Source organism: Heterodontus francisci, chromosome 16 (assembly GCF_036365525.1).
Source record: "Heterodontus francisci isolate sHetFra1 chromosome 16, sHetFra1.hap1, whole genome shotgun sequence".
NCBI lineage: Eukaryota > Metazoa > Chordata > Chondrichthyes > Heterodontiformes > Heterodontidae > Heterodontus > Heterodontus francisci.
In genome coordinates this window covers 70,844,339-70,864,986 of record NC_090386.1, presented here as the reverse complement: position 1 = coordinate 70,864,986, position 20,648 = coordinate 70,844,339, and the positions used below count along the sequence as shown (strand labels likewise).

General features: G+C 42.8%; 1 protein-coding gene across 4 annotated transcripts in view; it reads left to right on the top strand.

Annotated features, from left to right (window-relative positions):
* Nucleotides 1–20,648, top strand: part of plagl2 (pleiomorphic adenoma gene-like 2) — a 172,330-nt gene that overhangs the window by 90,984 nt on the left and 60,698 nt on the right. The window contains exon 1 of one of the 4 annotated variants that reach the window (XM_068048356.1): nt 6,815–6,883. The exons of the other annotated variants lie outside the window; for them this stretch is intronic. The gene's annotated coding sequence lies outside the window, so the exon portion shown is untranslated. Of the gene's footprint in view, nt 1–6,814; nt 6,884–20,648 lie in introns of those variants that run through there. 4 annotated transcript variants of the gene reach the window in all.

The following is a 20,648-nucleotide window of genomic DNA, read 5'->3' as shown; positions in this document are numbered from 1 at the left end:
CACAGTGCCAGTATTTGAGCTCGTGACTGCGAGTCTCCGATCAAGTGACGGTGCCCCTTCATCAGACGTCTGCTCTTGTTGATGCTTTTCATGCTGAGGCTGCTCTGGCTGGCCAGGCGTCATTTCTTGTGTATCCTGAAGCATAAATGCACAAGGGGCAGATTGGGGTGAGGGAAGGGGTTTGGGTGGAAAGCAAGAGCTGCATGGTTACACCATCTGCAGCTTGTACGTCATGCTAGATAGCAGGGTGAGGGTAAAGTGGGATTTGAGAAAGTGCTGTCTTGCTGGATATTCACACCATTGCCCGATGCAATGGCCTCAGTCACTGCTGGCCCAATATTTCAGAGCACAGTCTCTTCCAAAGGGTCTAGGAGATGCAGACATGCCTGTCTGTGCTGCTCCCTCCTGTTATATGTGACTGTATCCTGCGAGAGAGGGGAAGAGTGTCAATGAGTGTGTTGCAATATGTTTGAGTGATGTGCCTCTCAGCTGAATAGCTGGAAGTATGTGGAGGCTGCGAGGAGTGGGTGGGTGTGAGGTCAGCAGCATTGTTAAGTGTGTGAGGGTGAGGTAGAGTGTCTGGATGTGAGGCATGAGTTCTGATTGGTTGATGAGTGATGGGGGGGGGGGGTGTTGCATTGAGCTGTGTGTGAGGTTGGTCGTGCATTGGTTAGGAGATGGCATTGAAGATGCTTTCACTGACTTTGACCATGTGAGATCATTGAATTTTCCTGGTACTACAGCCAGATCCTCAGGGCCAGACCCCTTGAATTAACCTACATGTTCCCATTCCTTTTGCAGCGTGTGCCTGGAGGGTGTCGTGGCCCCCTGTGGAAACATGACATGTCTCCCTCTTTGGACTGCCTAGACTAAGACCTCTAGCGCCACATCAGAGAACCTGGGAGACCCCTCTCTCTGTCCTGCTGCTCCATTGGTGGCCTTATTTCTTCTCTGCAAGACTTTCGCAAACTCTTCCTGCAGTTTCTGCAGCCTGAATGCACCTCCTGTTTAAAAGAGGTGCAGGATGCCTTTAAGAATAGGCTAGCTTTGACTTGTGCTAGACACACACACCAAGGCCCCCTGCTGAGTGTGCAGTCAGTCAGCAGCGGGTTTAATGCTGGACTGTGTGCTACAGTAGTGTTGATGAGCAGGCAGCATGCCTGCCTGCCCTTCACTGGGTACAGAGTAGTCGCACATCACAATCCCTGCACCCACTAACAGGCTTCATCATGTTTTTAGCGCCTTAACTTCGAGAGTTTTGTGCAGTTTCTTCTGGTTTTAAGGACATTGACCTGTTAGTCCAGAGTTCACCATAGTTAGATCTGTGTTGGCCAAATACTTGACTGCCTGCATGAAGGTTTTCCACATGTGCCTCTCTTTTATTCTTGGACCTCAGCCATAGGTGTCACCCAGGTGAAGTCCAGATCTCAGTGGTAGAACTTCTCTCTCAAATTATCATACTGAGAATCATGCAGCATAAAGGAGGTCATTCAGACCATCATATCTGTGCTGGCTCTCTGAAAGAGCTTCCAAATTGTCCCACTCCTCTGAAGGGCAATTATATTTTCTTGGTCTCCTGCATGAGTCATGCCTCATTATCATTTTGACCTACTTTTGAACTGTTGGTTATTACCCCCTCTTAACTTGCTATCTGTCAAATCCATGTTTTTGGTTGCTATTGACGACAGTTCCTGTGGTTTGAGGGCCTTCTGGATTCCTCCCACGTCAGTTTTCCAGGGCAGATGCTGTCTTGCTCTTCACCAGAATTGGTACGCAGGGTTAACACTGTTTCATCTCATTGGGTTGCTGATCTTTGGTTGCATTCTTGCATAGCAGATACCTAATTTTGTTCATAACCAGTCACAAGTGGAATTTATTAAATATACAGTTAGAAATAAAATAACCTCACATTCCTATCAAATTGGGGTAGCACTGTTGCACTTATATTGTGCAGCCACTGGGCCCTTACATTATATATTGTCTCTTTATAAGTTAGATTTAGCAAGATCAGCAAATGTAGCATTACACCATGATAAATGCTCCCTCTGAAGTTATATTTACTTTCAACTAGATTGGCACTGTACATTAATTTCCCCAGTGATAAAATTCATATGTGAATTGGAGATGAGAGGAAAATATTAGAAATTTCTTGGATTTCCTTACTTGAATGTACAAAGATTCTGGAGTAGCAGTTCCATGATTCATACATTCCCAGAGATCCAGTTGAAATTGGTTCCCAGTGGGCACTTGCATTTCTTAGGAACACGGTGTTGCACCAGGGAAGAGATTCATATGGTGGAAGGATCTGTGGGCAAAAGTTGATTAGATGTTAGAATAGAAATGCAGCTATCCCTCAACAGAATCCAGAGGAACAATCTGTTTTTATTTTGTTAGTTTGTAGTTTTGGCTTGCGGATTTCTGTTCAGTTTCATATTACTTCAAATGGTTATAGTCATTGCTGCTGGAGATCAACTCTTGTAGTTTGTTCCTCATTGATGTTCCTGATTGAAATCAGTTCCTTAAAGCTTTGGAGGAATTTTAGACTGCCAGCAGGAAGTGATGCTGCTGCTGCCTAAGGGGTCCTGATTTCAATTAGGTAATTGCTTCCTGTGCACTTTGGTCTGCTCATCTAACCTTATTGGTGATCATTTCTGTCTGGACTGAGGGAAGGGACAAACTGTGGAATTTAACTTTGTGGAAATTTGGATTTCTGGTCATTCTTCCATTGAGAGTGATGTGGATAGATGCCTTTTGGGTGAATTTTTAACAAAACAACAAAGATAATGCAAACTTATACATATGTAACGCAACTTGTAAATAAGTCAAGTTATTGTCAGATCATTTGCTATCAATGTAGGGATGGTGAGCTATTGATCTTCATTAGTAAATGTTTACTTATAAGTTCTGTGAGTGATAAAATCCTGTTATAAATAATTCCACATCAATACTGTTGGCGGGGTTAGGGGTGGCGGTGGGTAGAAATCCATTCAAATGCTCCCATGTTAATGGCATTTTTATAGGTAGCTTCAGTCAAAGAGCTGGCGTTGACATGAGAGACTGAATGGGCTCTGTTGGTTCTATAATTTCTAACATTTTATATATGGCTTGTGAAAGAGATTTTAAGTTGATAGTGAAAGATTCAAACAACAGGGCAGAAATGAATTGTACTGCATAGTAAATGTAAAGGCCAATAATTAACTGGTCCTTTAAAAAAGAAAAGCTGGAGTACTTGTAATCCATCTAGCTCTGATACCTTGGTATTTAAAAGCAGACATTTTCTTGAGGCTCTTGGGAATTCTTTACAGGTATAAACATTAAGCATTTTTTGCTACCACACAACGGCAGGCTATAGTGTTGAGTTTTAATCTTTCTTTTTTCTTTTGGGCCTCCTTATCTCGAGAGACAATGGATACGCGCCTGGAGGTGGTCAGTGGTTTGTGAAGCAGCGCCTGGAGTGGCTATAAAGGCCAATTCTGGAGTGACAGGCTCTTCCACAGGTGCTGCAGAGAAATTTGTTTGTTGGGGCTGTTGCACAGTTGGCTCTCCCCTTGCGCCTCTGTCTTTTTTCCTGCCAACTACTAAGTCTCTTCGACTCGCCACAATTTAGCCCTGTCTTTAAGGCTGCCCGCCAGCTCTGGCGAATGCTGGCAACTGACTCCCACGACTTGTGATCAATGTCACACGATTTCATGTCACGTTTGCAGACGTCTTTATAACGGAGACATGGACGGCCGGTGGGTCTGATACCAGTGGCGAGCTCGCTGTACAATGTGTCTTTGGGGATCCTGCCATCTTCCATGCGGCTCACATGGCCAAGCCATCTCAAGCGCCGCTGACTCAGTAGTGTGTATAAGCTGGGGGTGTTGGCCGCTTCAAGGACTTCTGTGTTGGAGATATAGTCCTGCCACCTGATGCCAAGTATTCTCCGAAGGCAGCGAAGATGGAATGAATTGAGACGTCGCTCTTGGCTGGCATACGTTGTCCAGGCCTCGCTGCCGTAGAGCAAGGTACTGAGGACACAGGCCTGATACACTCGGACTTTTGTGTTCCGTGTCAGTGCGCCATTTTCCCACACTCTCTTGGCCAGTCTGGACATAGCAGTGGAAGCCTTACCCATGCGCTTGTTGATTTCTGCATCTAGAGACAGGTTACTGGTGATAGTTGAGCCTAGGTAGGTGAACTCTTGAACCACTTCCAGAGCGTGGTCGCCAATATTGATGGATGGAGCATTTCTGACATCCTGCCCCATGATGTTCGTTTTCTTGAGGCTGATGGTTAGGCCAAATTCATTGCAGGCAGACGCAAACCTGTCGATGAGACTCTGCAGGCATTCTTCAGTGTGAGATGTTAAAGCAGCATCGTCAGCAAAGAGGAGTTCTCTGATGAGGACTTTCCGTACTTTGGACTTCGCTCTTAGACGGGCAAGGTTGAACAACCTGCCCCCTGATCTTGTGTGGAGGAAAATTCCTTCTTCAGAGGATTTGAACGCATGTGAAAGCAGCAGGGAGAAGAAAATCCCAAAAAGTGTGGGTGCGAGAACACAGCCCTGTTTCACACCACTCAGGATAGGAAAGGGCTCTGATGAGGAGCCACCATGTTGAATTGTGCCTTTCATATTGTCATGGAATGAGGTGATGATACTTAGTAGCTTTGGTGGACATCCGATCTTTTCTAGTAGTCTGAAGAGACCACGTCTGCTGACGAGGTCAAAGGCTTTGGTGAGATCAATGAAAGCAATGTAGAGGGGCATCTGTTGTTCACGGCATTTCTCCTGTATCTGACGAAGGGAGAACAGCATGTCAATAGTCGATCTCTCTGCACGAAAGCCACACTGTGCCTCAGGGTAGACGCGCTCGGCCAGCTTCTGGAGCCTGTTCAGAGCGACTCGAGCAAAGACTTTCCCCACTATGCTGAGCAGGGAGATTCCACGGTAGTTGTTGCAGTCACCGCGGTCACCTTTGTTTTTATAGAGGGTGATGATGTTGGCATCGCGCATGTCCTGGGGTACTGCTCCCTCATCCCAGCACAGGCATAGCAGTTCGTGTAGTGCTGAGAGTATAGCAGGCTTGGCACTCTTGATTATTTCAGGGGTAATGCTGTCCTTCCCAGGGGCTTTTCCGCTGGCTAGGGAATCAATGGCATCACTGAGTTCCGATTTGGTTGGCTGTATGTCCAGCTCATCCATGACTGGTAGAGGCTGGGCTGCATTGAGGGCAGTCTCAGTGACAGCATTCTCCCTGGAGTACAGTTCTAGGTAGTGCTCAACCCAGCGGTCCATCTGTTTGCGTTGGTCAGTGATTATGTCCCCCGATTTAGATTTGAGGGGGGTGATCTTCTTGATGGTTGGCCCAAGAGCTCTCTTCATGCCATCATACATTCCTCTGATGTTTCCGGTGTCTGAGGCCAGCTGAATATGACTGCATAGGTGTTGCCAGTAGTCGTTTGCGCAACGCCTAGCTGTTCTTTGTGCAGTACTTCTGGCTGCTTTAAGTTTTAATCACAAAACAATTAATACATGGTTTCAGGGAAGGGAAATAAAATGGATCATTAGAGGAGTCTGATCTGCTGACTCTAAAGGAGATTAAATAGCTGAGGTGCTGAACATGATGCACGTTTTTAAAGTAACAAAATGGGTTTGTTGAGACTGGAACTAAGTGCAACTGGAACAATCAAAAGATAAAAAGACTAATTCCTGATTCAGCAGAGAGGAGGAAAATGATGGGATTGGGGGCAAGGAACTGAAAAATAATCAGTTAAGATCGAGAGAGTTTATCTTGATCTCGGATGGATGAGCTGAATTAATTTTCTTGTTCTTCCCTCTTCGTTTTAAATATGTCCTTTTCAGTGCAATCTGAAGTCAAAGCAGTAAGAACAGTGGTACTGTCTAAGTGTTTGGAAATGTCAGCCTAAAAGTTACTGTCGGTAACGTGGGCGGGCAAAAGAACTAATGAAAGGTCACAGACCTGAAACGTTAATTCTGCTTCCCTCTCCACAGATGCTGCCTGACCTGCAGAGTATTTCCAGCACTTTCTGTTTTTATTTCAGATTTCCGACATCTGCAGTATTTTGCTTTTATATAAATTCTTAGCTGTTCATGGAAAGGGATAGTAGGTGAGAATTGATAATGTGACCCAATCGTATCAAATGGGAGTAATTTCCAGCACAAACATTCCAGCAGTGTAGCAGTCTTGACATAGTATTTAACATGAGTTGTTCCAGGACTTGAATGCACAGTGCTGCTTCAGTTATTTAAAACAAAATTTTGGTGCTTTATCTCTCAAATATTGCCATTTCTTTAAAAATTAAGATAATGTTTTACCAATGTGCAAAGGTGTAGATTTGCTTCAACAGCATTGCTATTAAGAAGTGATGCATTGAAAGATTATTCTCATAATATTTGAAACATCTTGTTAGTATTACTAATTTGGAGCTAGGAAACTTAACCTTCAACATGCTGTCATATTCCCTACTTGCTAGTAAAACTGTAACATTTCACAAACTGCAGTAAATTCTGCTTTTATATTTGCTGTACTATCTGTCCATGCTTGTTTGGGAGGGATGAAGGGTGCGGTCTGTGCACGGGAGAGAGAAACTTCTAGGATAACCATAATATTGTGATGCTAATAATGTTAAAAGATGCTGCGGACTAACACAACAAAGAATAAGTTGAGGAAATGGAAGTGCTTAAGCTCTTAAGTAGGAAAAAGATAATTTTCTGCTCCAGTTGACGAGAGCTGCTTGGACTATATTGGGAGTTGTAGTTCCTCTTACAGTGTTAGTGACACAGTTGCTGTAGTGAACAGTGAGGTGGATATTCAGGAGTGCTTTGGATGAGCCGTGATAAATGTGTGGTCAGTTGCTACAACAACTATTAAACAACTGGGTAAGCAGTGCTTCTGGACTGACGCATGACCAGAAACTTTTATTGAAGAAATTGTGGTCACAAAATTGGGTTATCGTGGAAGTTTTTTGTTTCAATCATGTTGCAAACAATAAAGCAGAACTTCCTGCAGTATACGAAATGTTGTGGTTTTACTGCCAAGTATAGTGAATACAGAATATAGTGGTGCTAAGATTGTTAAGTTTCCAATCTTTGAATCAATAATATTAAAGGCTTTTCAATTATTAAGAGATTAATCTTTGTGCTCTATTAGCCCATAGAAAAATGCACTTATATAGCACTATCCTCGGAACACCCGACAGTACTTTACAACCAATAGATCTGTATTAATGACTTAGAAGTGACAGAGAAACATATCTAAGTTTGCTGCTGATACAAAGGTAGGTGGAAATGCAAGCTGTGAGGAGGACACAGAGGCTGAAAAGAGAGAAAGATAGGTTAAGTGAGTGGGCAACAAGGTGGAAGATGAAGTATAACATGGGGAAGTGTGAAGTTATTCACTTGGTTGTAAGAATAGAAGAGCAGAATATTTTTTAAAAGGCATGAAACTTGTAAATGTTGTTCAGAGAGACTTGGGTGTGCTCGTACAAGAAATACAAAGTTAGAATGCAGGTAATGCAAGCAATTAGGAAGATAAATGGCATGTTGGCTTTTGTTGCAAGGTGATTGGAGTACAAGAATAAAGAAGTCTTGCTACAATTGTACAGGGCTTTGGTGAGACCACATGTGGAATACTGTGTGCAGTTTTGGTCTCCATATTTAAGGAATGATATACTGGCATTGGAGGCAGTACAGCGAAGGTTTGCTAGATCGGTCCCTGGGATGAGAGGGTTGTCCTTCGATAGGCTGACTAAATTGGGTCGATATTTTCTGGAGTTTAGAAGAATGAGATGTGATCTCGTTGAAACTTACAAGATTCTGAATGGACTTGATAGGATAGACAATGAGAGGTTGTTTCAGGTGGCTGGGGACTCTAAAGCAAGGGCACAGTCTCAGGATAAGGACGCGATCATTTAGGACAAGATGAAAATTTTCGGCACTCATAGGGTCGTGAATCTTTGGAGTTCTCTACCCCAGAGTGTAGTGAATGCTGCATTATTAAATATATTTAAGGCTGGAATAGACAGCATTTTGGTCTTGGGGAATCAAGGGATATGGGGAGCAGGCGGGAAAGTAGAGTTGAAATCCACGATCAGCCATGGTTGGAACAGGCTACTCCTGCTCTTATTTCTTGTATTCTTACGGAATAGATCACTTTTGAAATACAATGCTATGTGGACAAAAATAACGGCTAATTTATGCAGTCAGGTTCCAATAAATGAATGACCAAGATAATCTCTTTTTTTCGTTCAATTTGGTTGAGGAGGGAATATTGGCCAGGACATCATGTGTAAGCCCTGCCCTTCAAATTGTGCCATCAGACATTTTGAATCTACCTGAGCAGGTAAGAGGGTTTGAGTGTTCCTATTGAATAACTGTGCCTCTACCACGACTGCAGTCCCTCAGTACTGCATAGGAGTATCAGCTTATAATGTATGTTCAAACTGAGGCACAAACCTACAACTTTCTGGCTCATTCAAGTGTACTAACAATTAAGCCAAAAAAACACTGTTACAAAGGTGTGCAACATTTACTTTGTTGTTTTAAGGGCTACCAAATTTTGTATCATGTTGCACCTTGCCTTACTGTTATGTGTAACAGATTGTTAAATTTCTAATCACTGAAGCTGAGGTTTTACAGTGTGTAAGTTCGTATCCCGTAGCGGTACATCTAGGTGGTGAAGACCAATTTGAATTTTTCAGGTCAGGCACGGTTAGAGGTCGGGTAATAGAACCAGTGTGCAGAAAGGGGAAAGGAGGGGGCCGAATGGCTGCCTCCTGCTCCTATTTCCTATGAAAGGGCGTAGGTGAGGAGGTGACTGGGGAATGGAGAGGCAAGGAAGGGGAAGACAGCAGGAGGTATTGGGTTGCAAGGGGAAGGGGATAGAGATTGGGAGTGGAGGGTGCAGGGAAAGGAGAAAGGGGCTGGTGGGTAGCCAAGGATCATAAAATCATCTGAAGGGGCTGCTGCAGGAAAATCAGCTCAGCTGTTGGGGATTGGGGTGAATCACGGGTTGGTTTGTGGACACATTATTCTACCTGATTCTCGCTTCCAGTGAAATGATTGCCAGCTCTCTCAGCAGGGAAATCAGATGACAACATTGAAACAGGTTACTGGAATTCCATCTGCTGGAATGGAGGAACTTTTAAAAAAAATTCTTTCATGGGATGTGAGTGTGACTGGCAAGGTCAGCATTTGTTGCCCATCCTTAATTGCCCTTGACAACTGAATGGCTTGGAAGGCCGTTTCAGAGGGAAGTTTAGAGTCAACCTCATTGCTGTGGGTCTAGAGTCACATGTAGGCCAGACCAGATAAGAACAGCAGATTTCCTTCCCTAAAGGATATTAGTGAACCAGCTGGATTTTTACTGAGACGAGCTTTCAATTCCAGGTTTTTTTTAAATGAATTAATTGAATTTAAATCCCACCAGCTATGGACCCACATCCCCAGGTATTAGACAGGCCTCTAGATTGCTAGTTCAGTGACATTACCACTATACCTCCATATCCCTACATAAAGAACAGATCTTCAAAATCCGACAGGGACTGAGGGAAAAAAAACAGAAATTTCAGCGTGAAATATGCTTTCAGTTCACTCTTCGGAGTGCTGCTGGATCTGATTTCTTTCCTCCAGTGATTTGTTGAGGCTCTCAACCTTCATTTATACTCTTTCAGGCAACCTGCTTATTGGGTGAGTTGCCATAATCTAATTGAATAGTGGAACAGGCTTGAGATGCTGAATATCCTACTCCTATTCCCTGGGGGCTGCTACTGGACTGATTTCCAAACATGATCTTCAACATCCGTCTCATAACTGAGGGGTGAAAGTTTCTCATGGATTATTTCTTCATTCCATGTGGAAACTTCAATTTCATTGTGAAAATGTCAGGTTAGCAATGGAAAAGGGGATATTGGTTGGGGAACAATGGGTTGCTGAAATCCATGTTGGGAGATTTCAGTGGCCGTTTTGAGGGATTGTTCCATAATGTTAATTTAGCCTCTGTACTTCTGGTGTCATATAATTTGACCCTCACAGGCGTATCATTAGAATTTTTGGACACTCAGCGTTTGTAATATATGTTGTCGATCCCTTGTGGTGTCGCATATGATGAGTCACTTCAAGCAAGGTTAGCAGGGTAATTGGACCATGGTGGGGAAGAGGGAGAGAAGATTCTGGAGGAAAGGGAAGTGAAGTGAGGAGGGACGGAACAACAGGTGGCAGGAGCACGGGGAGAGGCAGGAGAGAGACATTGAGCAAGAAAAAGAATTAGGATCCTGGCAAAGAGGAAGGAATGGATGGAAGAGGGAGGGCAGTTCAACATGGATTATGTCAAAGAACAGTACAGCACAGGAACAGGCCATTCAGCCCTCCAAGCCTGCGCCGATCTTGATGCCTGCCTAAACTAAAACCTTCTGCACTTCCAGGGACCGTATCCCTCTATTCCCATCCTATTCACGTATTTGTCAAGATACCTCTTAAATGTCGCTATCGTACCTGCTTCCACCACCTCCCCCGGCAGCAAGTTCCAGGCACTCACCATCCTCTGTTTAAAGAACTTGCCTCGCACATCCCCTCTAAACTTTGCCCCTCTCACCTTAAACCTATGTCCTCTAGTAACTGATTCTTCCACCCTGGGAAAAAGCTTCTGACTATCCACTCTGTCCATGCCACTCATAACTTTGTAAACCTCTATCATGTCGCCCCTCCACCTCCGTCATTCCAGTGAAAACAATCCGAGTTTATCCAACCTCTCCTCATAGCTAATGCCCTCCAGGTTTTCAAACTTGTCCATGGAACCTAGGGGAGTTGTAAAGCTATCTTTACTTTGGGCCAGGCAGACCAAACAGTGAGCACAAGATCACAATCTTTATTATATTTATTTGTTGACTTGCTAGCACAATACTTCTGTTGCTCAATATACGAATAGAACATTTTCTACCGTTATAATGCTGTTTTCCTTTGGGTGCTTGATGTATTTTTGATTGCAAAATATTACAGATAAAATACTACTAACGTTGGAATTCTGAAGTAAGAACAGAAATTGCTGTAAACACTCAGTAGGTCAGACAGCTTCTGTGGAGGGAGAAACAGAATAGCCATTTAAGAACTGGAATAAATTAGATTTAAGTTTATCAGCAAGTACAGAATCAGAACCAGAAATAAAGTGGGCTGGGGAAGAAAAGAATAAAAGGGAAGTTCTGTGAAAGGGTGGGCAGTAGGAATGATCAAATGGCAAAAGGGATTATGGTGCATGTCTAAAGTGGGTGATAATGGGACAAGAAAGAAAGAAAAGAGAGGTCCAAAGCAAATGTAAATGCTTAGAGCAGAACCATCACTAGAGCCTGCTATTGAAGAAAATATTTTTGATTGTGCCCTTATTTGCAGGGCTATCTTCTAACCGGTGTCAGGCAAACCCCCCACCTGCTAAGACTTAGGCACACATTATTTCACCACATGAACATTAAAACTTTAAAAATTGCAATCTCTGTCTGGAAAGACATTTCCGTGGTAACAGACCATGTTGAAACATTGGAGACTCTGCAGTTGCTCTCCAATGCACAGAAGTGGTCAGACTAGTTTTAGCCACATGGCTAGCTGGCTGGGGCAGAGAAATTTGAGCCGCCAACAAGGATGTGAAGAGACTGTTCCTTATATGGAACAATCACATGACTAACCTGCTGAGCACCCTTGGAGTTTTTTAAAATTTGAACTCCCAAACAAAGGAAGTGCCAGTTAGTTCGTCATGGGCTCTCCTGGAATGAAGAACACCTTCCTGCTTGCCTATCTCTCAGGGAACTGAAACCATTAAAGACACGTGAAACTTATGAGAAAAATGTTTGCCACAAAGTTTTAAGACGATTACTGGGCCCCAACGAAACGCAAGAATATAGCTACAATCAAGGACTACAGCAAGCTCGAGAAACAGTAACAAGATATTGCCTCCAACTGTTCTAGTTATATCTTCTACTCTTTTCTGTCCCTATCTTGCATGTTTATATCGTGTGTGCATGCTAGCATGAGCGTGTCGTATATCAGCAGGCATGAACCATATTAGAATTAAGTTGAGGTTTCATAAATTTCATCTTTCTGCTTTAAACCAAAGAAAGCCTGTTTGTGCTTAGTTATTTGCCTGATAATTGGAAATTGTGAACACTGATTCACAAAAAGGGGAGCTCAAAACACAGTGTGTTTAAAATTAAACCCTGTTACAATAAGACCAGGTGGAGACAGCAAGAGACCCCCCTAGACATATTGTTCACCTGGTCGTTACACCCGCATTTTAAGTTTTTAAAATGTATGGAGTTAATAAAGAACAGGCAAAATGCAAAAACATTCATATTGAAAGTTACAAGCTATCAATGTGATATAACAGAAGTGGCAATGACATGCATTTATATTGTGAATTGAATGCAAAAAAACAAGTCCTCTAATGGTTTTCATTTGGAAAAGCATTGGGACATGCACATTTGAACCATGGAGGGAGAGATTTGGATGGCTAAAGGGATGATTGAAAAGGTTTTGAGAAGACTTTTAAAGGAAGAGAAGGAAGTAAAGAGGCAGAATGTTTTAGGAAGGTGTTGGAGAAAGTGGAATCATGGGAGCTGCAGGCTTTGCCACCAAGGGTGAGTTGAAGGGAACAAGTAAAAGTGCTATATCTCTCAAAAATGGGAGCGTAGAAATTTAGGAATGCATAACAACCATTATGACCCATCTGGGCAGATTACAAAAAAGCAACATAAATTAGAATAGACATGACCACTTTCAACTTAAGGCTGCACCTCTCAGTTGGTGACATTGGGTTATATTTTTACCACAAGCTTCTTGAGTTGTTGAAGTTGGATACGGTGCCCAATAATAGACTACTGAATAAGGTCAGAGAATGGGGAGTGAGGGGAGAAGTGGCAGAATGGATTGCTTGTTGGCTTTAAGACAGAAAGTAAAGAGTGGAAGTAAAGGGTAGTTATTCAGAGTTACGGAGGGTGGGTAGTGGTGTTCCATAAGGATCAGTGCTGTTCACAATTTACATTAACCATTTGGACTTGAGAATCAAAAACAATTTCCAAATTTGCTGTTGACACCAAATTAGGGAGGATAATTAATATTGAGGACTGCAACAAATTATAGGACAACATTAATAAACTTACAGAATGGGCAAATAATTGGCAAATGAATTTGAACACAGATAAATGTGAGGTATTACATTTTGGTAGGAAGAATAGAGAAGTCACTTATTACTTGGAAGGTGCGAGTCTGTGGGGTGGAGGAACAAAGGGATTGCAGAGTACAAATACGCCAATCACTAAAAGTTGTGCCATTGGTTAGCACAGCCATAAAAAAAGCAAATCAAGCACTCGGCTTTATTTCTAGAGGGATAAAATTGAAAAGTAGGGATGTTATGCTAAACCTGTATCGAACCTTGGTTAGACCACACTTCGAGTACTGTGTACAGTTTTGGTCACCATATTATAGTAAGGATACACAGGCACTGGAGAGGGTGCAGAGAAAATTTACAAAGATGATATCAGAAATGCATGGGTATACATATCAGGAATGGATTAACAGGCTGGGTCTCTTTTCTCTTGAGAAAAAAAAAAGACTGAGGTCTTTAAAATTCTGGAAGGTTTTGATAGAGTAGATACTGAGAGAATGTTTCCACTTGTGGGGAAGAGCATAACTAGAGGCCATCAATATAAAATAATCACCAAGAATCCAATAGGGAATTCAGAAGAAACATCTTTACCCAAAGAGTGGTGAGAATGTGGAACTCGCTACCACAGGGAGTGGTTGAATTGAATAATATAGATGCATTTAAGAAAAGCTAGATAAACATAAGAGGGAGAATGGAAGAGAGGACAGATTTAGATGAGAAAAGATGGGAAGAGTCTTGAGTGGAGCATGAACGCCGGCATGGGCTGGTTGTGCCGAATGGCCTGCGTCTCTGGCATGCTTCCTGTATTAAGTTTTCTTCACAAGTCAAACGTCAGTGCGGCTCACGTAATAACACTCCTGTCTCTGAGTCAGAACGTTATGGGATTAAACCTTTAGCATTTGAACATTAAATTTGAGAATGTTACAGCACAGACAGAGGTCATTTGGCTCATCTTGCCTGATACTGTAATGCAGTACTGGTAGAGAATTGCATTGTTGGAATTGCTGTCTTCCAGATGAGATGGTAAACTGATGCACTATTCAAATATCTGTTTGAAAAAAAAAAATCCACTGACAGTATTCAAAAAGGAGGGAGTTGTTCTGCTGTTCACAATTATCAACACAAAAATAGTAACTGCACTTTAAAGATAATTAAATCTGAAGCACTTAGTGACACCCGGAGTATGCGATAAGGTGCTTTATATATTTGTCATTTATTCCTTCCTTCCCCAACAAGGTTTAGCTCTACCAGTTCATACCACCAAGTATTTCTTGATGAGTATTTGATAATCCAGCAGAGCAATTAGGGTAATAATATACTTCATTGAAGGCTAACTTGATATCATCTTCCTGTTATTAGGAAAACCAATGGTGCACACATTTTTCTGATGGCTGTTTATTTTTGTAGTTGTCAATCTGCCCTGATGCACTTTAATCTCACCTTTAAGCACCACTGTTTAACAGCACACAAGCCCAGTCCTCAATTTTAGACTCATTGCTCTGAACTGCTGACTTTTGAGGCGTCGTGATCTAGTTGCTGTTATACTTGCTCTAATTTTGTGCATAGCAAATCTAATTTTCATTGTTTTTGCCCAACATTTCACTCTGAAGTTTTCCCCTGCTTTGACACCCATTGACCATTGAGGCATCTGGGATGGCGTCTCATGTACAGGGCTCCTGAGCCTAAAGGCCTGCTTAGGTCGGGAAAAAGAACCCGACCTGAACCCGAGCCCCACCTGGCCCGAATCCTCCAGTTTTGCCCCAAGCCTGACCAAAACCGAGCCTGGCCCAGCCTGACCCGACAGTCCCTTTACTTGCCTTCCGATTGGGAAGCTCCATGAAGCTGCAGCGCATGCGTGATGACGTCACAGTGACTTCACCAGCTCACTGCGCAGACTCCGTTTCGTCCTGGGCTCCCAGCTCAGCTAAGTTTTTTTTTCATTTTAATACTTAACGGCAGAGCACTTAGCATGTGTGTCCAGCCCGATCCGACCCAAGCCCGAAAGCTGGACCCTCAAGAGGGGCCCGACTCGACCCGGACCCACCACATGTTGTCTGGTCTTGTCGGGTTCTGGTTGGGTAGCAGGCCTTTACCTGAGCCCACAATACATGGATGTCAAGGCACTGCTTCTCTGTAAAGGCCTGCTCGGGTATAAAAGTGAAACCTGACCTGGGCCCGAGTCCTTTAAATTTTTTTTCGTGCCCGACCTGACCTGACCTGACACAAATGCCATTCATCCGTTCCGGCAGCAGGCTATTCCAGCAGATAGAGTTGTGGGGAATCATGGATGAGCCTGATCCCGTGAGTTCCCGGAGGCAGCACTGTCCAGCCCGACCCGACCAGAGCCCGAATGCTGGACTTGGAATATATACACGACCCGAACCTGACACATGTAGTCCGGTTCGGGTCGGGTAGCCAGTCTTTACCTCTCTGTCTCTTAGATTATTTGATCAGATTTCATGTGGGTGAAGTAGAACGACTTTGAACAATTTAAGTTTAGATGAGCACTTCAATTTCATGGAGATAAAATCTAAAATACACAAAAGCATAGTTTGCAGCAGTGGTAGATTTAGAGATTACTGCAGGTGATGTGAGTGCTGAAAGCAGATGATTTATTTTCTAGCAAGGCTTGGGAAAATTTTCCTGCCCTCCACTTTTATTTTTGTATTTTACACTTTATAAGATACATTTTCTAAATTTAAATGGTTACTGCAATTCTCTCCATGTAAAAGAAAAATCCCCTTGGAGAATTGTGGACATTTCAAATATGAAAATCAAAGTATCTATTTCATTGTGATTCTAATGCCAAATAAGTATTGTTAATGGTGAAGAAATCCTACCACCCACAATATTCTTGCTAGTGCTTGCTACAGTCACTAAACAAAACTGTTTCACTGTTGCATGTGTGCTTGTTATGGACCCTATGGCAGTCCAGAAGCAGATGGGATTATCTGGATTGAGTATGCTGATCTAACCATTTTTATTTTTAAAATGCTTCGGGGTGGGATTTCCCATTTAATATTTTGTGAACTTGGAATATGACCCAACATTGGCAAGAAAAATTTATTTCCGTTTTGGACTATTGCTGTACTCTTTAGCTAGGTCACTTCAATAGGCAATAAAAGTCAACCAACTGGAGATTTCCTTCCATAAAGGACACTAATGAACCGTTTGGTTTTGTACAAAAATCTGACAATTTTATTACTCCTGTAAATTAATAAATTTCAAGCAAATTTATAGTGGGATTTGAACTCATCCTCTGGGTTGCTGGACTAATAACATAACTACAATCCTATCAAAGCCTTGAATATTTAAAGCCCTCTCTCCAGCACCTCCTTTGAAGGTTAGAGAACACCATTTTCTCCAGTCTTTGCTCATAACTCAATTTCTTTGGCATAAATGCTCAACTATGATTCACAAAGTCAGCTGCGCATCTTAAAGTCTTTCTAACTGCAGTTTTTGTGCCACCAATGATGGCAGAAAATAATGCCTGGTTGTGTAGCTTCCATTCCATCTCATGTTTTTTACCAACCATTTAGCCCTGCCTCTGACTAATCTCATTGGTTCCCATCGCTGCCCTTCAGTAAAATGTGATTGTTTCTGACAGCTTTGAGTCCCAATTTCCAACTGATATGATTGTCATGATGGATATTATGACTTTCATTGAAAAATTATACTGACTCGTTTTCTAGAAGTATATCTTTTAATTCCTGAAAGATTGTATTGGGTATTGTTCTGGTCAAGTGAGGAGGGGTTGAAGGGTTTCCCTCTTTTTCCTCTCCTTGTTTGACCACAACAGGTTTAATTCTTTATTAAAGTGGATGTAGTGGCCAGGTCAGTAGGTGTTAAATTGGTTCTTGTTACGACCATAGCAAGTATGTAATCAGACAGATTTTCTTGAGTTAACAAAGAAAGAGGTTATCTTTATTGTACCTAAACTGAACTAATAACATAATAAACAATGTGCCAACTTTTTTTCTCTCTCTCTCTCTCACTCACACTCACTCACACTCACTCACACTCACTCACTCACTCTCTCTCTCTCTCTCACTCTCTCACTCTCTCTCTCTCTCACTCTCTCACTCTCTCACTCTCTCACTCTCTCACTCTCTCACTCTCTCACTCTCTCACTCTCTCTCACACACACACACACACACACCAGAGGTTTACACACACATACACAAATAGATTACAGAATGGGGAAGGATAGATTGGTTGAGTTAGAGTCCATAAAAAAAGTATACAGTCTGTGGAGATTGGTGATTCGGCTGGCTTCTGGCTGAATTCAGTGGTCCTAGGCTTTTAGTTTGAAGACCAGATAACTGGTTTGGTGAGTCTCTTGGAGATAGCGATGCAGATGATTTCCTCCAATAGTGTTTCTGATTGTAGCCGGAGTATGCAAAGGTGGTCAGTCAACAAGCAGGATTTGAAAGCTTTCAAGCTGAAATGGAGAGGGAGGGACCCCCACTTAGGGTCTGCTCATGTCAGAGTCCAGTTGCTACTCCTCTGCTGCAGAGAAAAACACTAGCTTACAACTACAGATGGGGAGGGGCTTGTCACATGACAGTCACTCAGTCATTGAAACATAGCAGTTAGCAGTATTTCTTTGCTTGCTGAAAGAAGAGGTAGTTCCTTTAAACTTCGTGGGTCTTGGTTCATGCTGGGAAATGCACAGACATTTTGTCTCCCTCCTCAGTCCTTTGCACGTAACATACAGTGTAGCAAACAGCTTTTTTTTAATTCATTCATGGGATGTGGGCGTCACTGGCCAGGCCAGCATTTATTGCCCATCCCTATTTGCCCTTGAGAAGATGGTGGTGAGCTGCCTTCTTGAACCGCTGCAGTCCATTTGGGGTAGGTATACCCACAGTGCTATTAGGAAGGGAGTTCCAGAATTTTGACCCAGTGACAGCGAAGGAACGGCGATATAGTTCCAAATCAGGATGGTGTGTGACTTGGAGAGGAACTTGCAGGTGGTGATGTTCCCATGCATTTGCTGCCCTTGTCCTTCTAGTTGGTAGAGGTCGCGGGTTTAGAAGGTGCTGTCTAAGGAGCCTTGGTGCGTGGCTGCATTGCATCTTGTAGATGGTACACACTGCTGCCACTGTGCGTCGTTGGTGGAGGGAGTGAATGTTTGTAGATGGGGTGCCAATGAAGCGGGCTCCTTTGTCCTGGATGGTGTCGAGCTTCTTGAGTGTCGTTGGAGCTGATCATCTTAAGCTGAAAGGATGACTTTGCTGGCAGCTTGTCTTTTTAAAAATGTCTTTCTTAAAAAAAATGAATTCAGATCTCCAGTCACTGGATTAAAGAAAATGAATATTCAACAAAACACATTGGCGTAACAGTATTGAAATGGAAGCGACTTTCTTTGAAGAAAGAGTTGTTAATATATAGTGAAGTTATGAAACATTTCTACGTATAAAGGGTGGTTGCTAGATCAATTGGTAATTTTTTTTTTTAGAGATACAGCACTGAAACAGGCCCTTCGGCCCACCAAGTCTGTGCCGACCATCAACCACCCACTTATACTAATCCTACCCTAATTCCATATCCCTACCACATCCCCACCTGTTCCTATATTTCCCTACCACCTACCTATACTAGGGGCAATTTATAAAGGCCAATTAACCTATCAACCTGCAAGTCTTTTGGCATGTGGGAGGAAACCGGAGTACCCGGAGGAAACCCACGCAAACACAGGGAGAACTTGCAAACTCCACACAGGCAGTACCCAGATTTGAACCCGGGTCGCTGGAGCTGTGAGGCTGCGGTGCTAACCACTGCGCCACTGTGCCGCCCAGATTTTAAATCTGAGATTGATAGATTTTTGTTTTTCAAAGGTATTATGGGATATGGGGTAAAGTGGACGGGGAGGGGGGGCATATGGAGTTGGTACAGATTAGCCATGTTCTTATTGAATGGCAGAACAGGCTTGAGGGGCTTTAATGGCTTACTCCTGTTCCTGCATTCATATACAATGTGCTCTTGAACCATCAAATAGAGAAACACACAGAAATCTGGTGACAGACAGAAATGTGAGGAACTCCCCTTATGGATTTCTAGGGTTCAGAGACCCTAGTTTGAAAAACTATCCTGTGGAATCCGGAATTCAGAATGAATAATTTTTTTTAGTTCCTGTCCGCTTACTTATGAAATAAAATGATATCAATAGTCAAAGTACAACTCTACATTTTGAGAAAGTGTTTCTGTACTGATACTGAAAGAGTAAATAATAAGCACAGCTTCCCTCCCAAGAAGCTGCATGTAATCCTTCCTGTCATTTTAATGCCCTGCCATCCAATTGTTACGACCAAGGTGGGAGGAGTGCACTGTCATTTCTACTTCCACCTGTCTACAGGTCACAACACATTTTTAAAAATGTTTACCCAGTTACCGATAAGGTCAATCGTATACTCGACTCTTTATCCCAGAATGAAATACACCAACCAGGTTTCTTTAATAAACAACAAAATTATCAGTTTATTATAAAACGAGACTTAACCAGTAACGAAGCAAAGCATTAACACATAGATTGAAAGATGAAAGTTCCCCTTTTTAAATTCCCAACACACAAACTGGAAAAAAATACAGAAATTCTCTCTGCAGAAGTCTCATGCAAAACAAAACGAAAAAGAGTACTTTGGCCAAATACTTGCTAATTCTTGAAGAAGAAAGAGAAGATATGGAAGGATGTCAGTTGTCCCTTTTTGGTCTGGTGTCCCAAATACACCTCGACGGCTGTCACTGGGATCTTTCTGGAGCAGTTCTTATCAGGCGACGTTGATGATCAGTTTGGCAAGCTATTCAGGAGAAATGCAGTATCAGTTTCTCTATTTCTTATACTTGATTCTCAGGAGGTTCTCAGAGGGGGAAGAGGGTGAGCTGATAGTGGCTGCACTCTCAGCTGGTTTTCTCCAACTGTCTTCAAAACAGTTCACACCCCAACACACTGTCCAAAGCAAAACTGAAAACAGTATCTCAAGATCTCTCAGAAGGGATCGTTCCCTCCGCGACACCCTGTTACACTCCTCCATTACCCCGAAACCTCGTTCCCTTCCCATGGCACCTTCCCATGGTAGGAGGTGTAATACCTGCCTCCTCTCTCCTCACTATCCAAGGCCCCAAACGCTTCAATCAGGTGAAGCAGCGATTTACTTGTACTTGTACTTTCAATTTAGTTTACTGTATTCGCTGCTTTCAATGCAGTCTCCTCTACATTGGGGAAACCAAACGCAGATAGGGTGACTGCTTTGCGGATCACCTCCGCTCAGTCCGAAAGCATGACTCCTGAGCTTTCTGTGGTTTCCATTTCATAGAATCTTAGAGTCATTCAGCACAGAAACAGACCCTTTGGCCCATCGTGTCTGTGCCGGCCATCAAGCACCTACCTATTCTAATCCCATTTTCCAGCACTTGGCCCGTAGCCTTGTATGCTATGGCGTTTCAAGTGCTCATCTAAATACTTCTTAAATGTTGTGATGGTTCCTGCCTCTACCA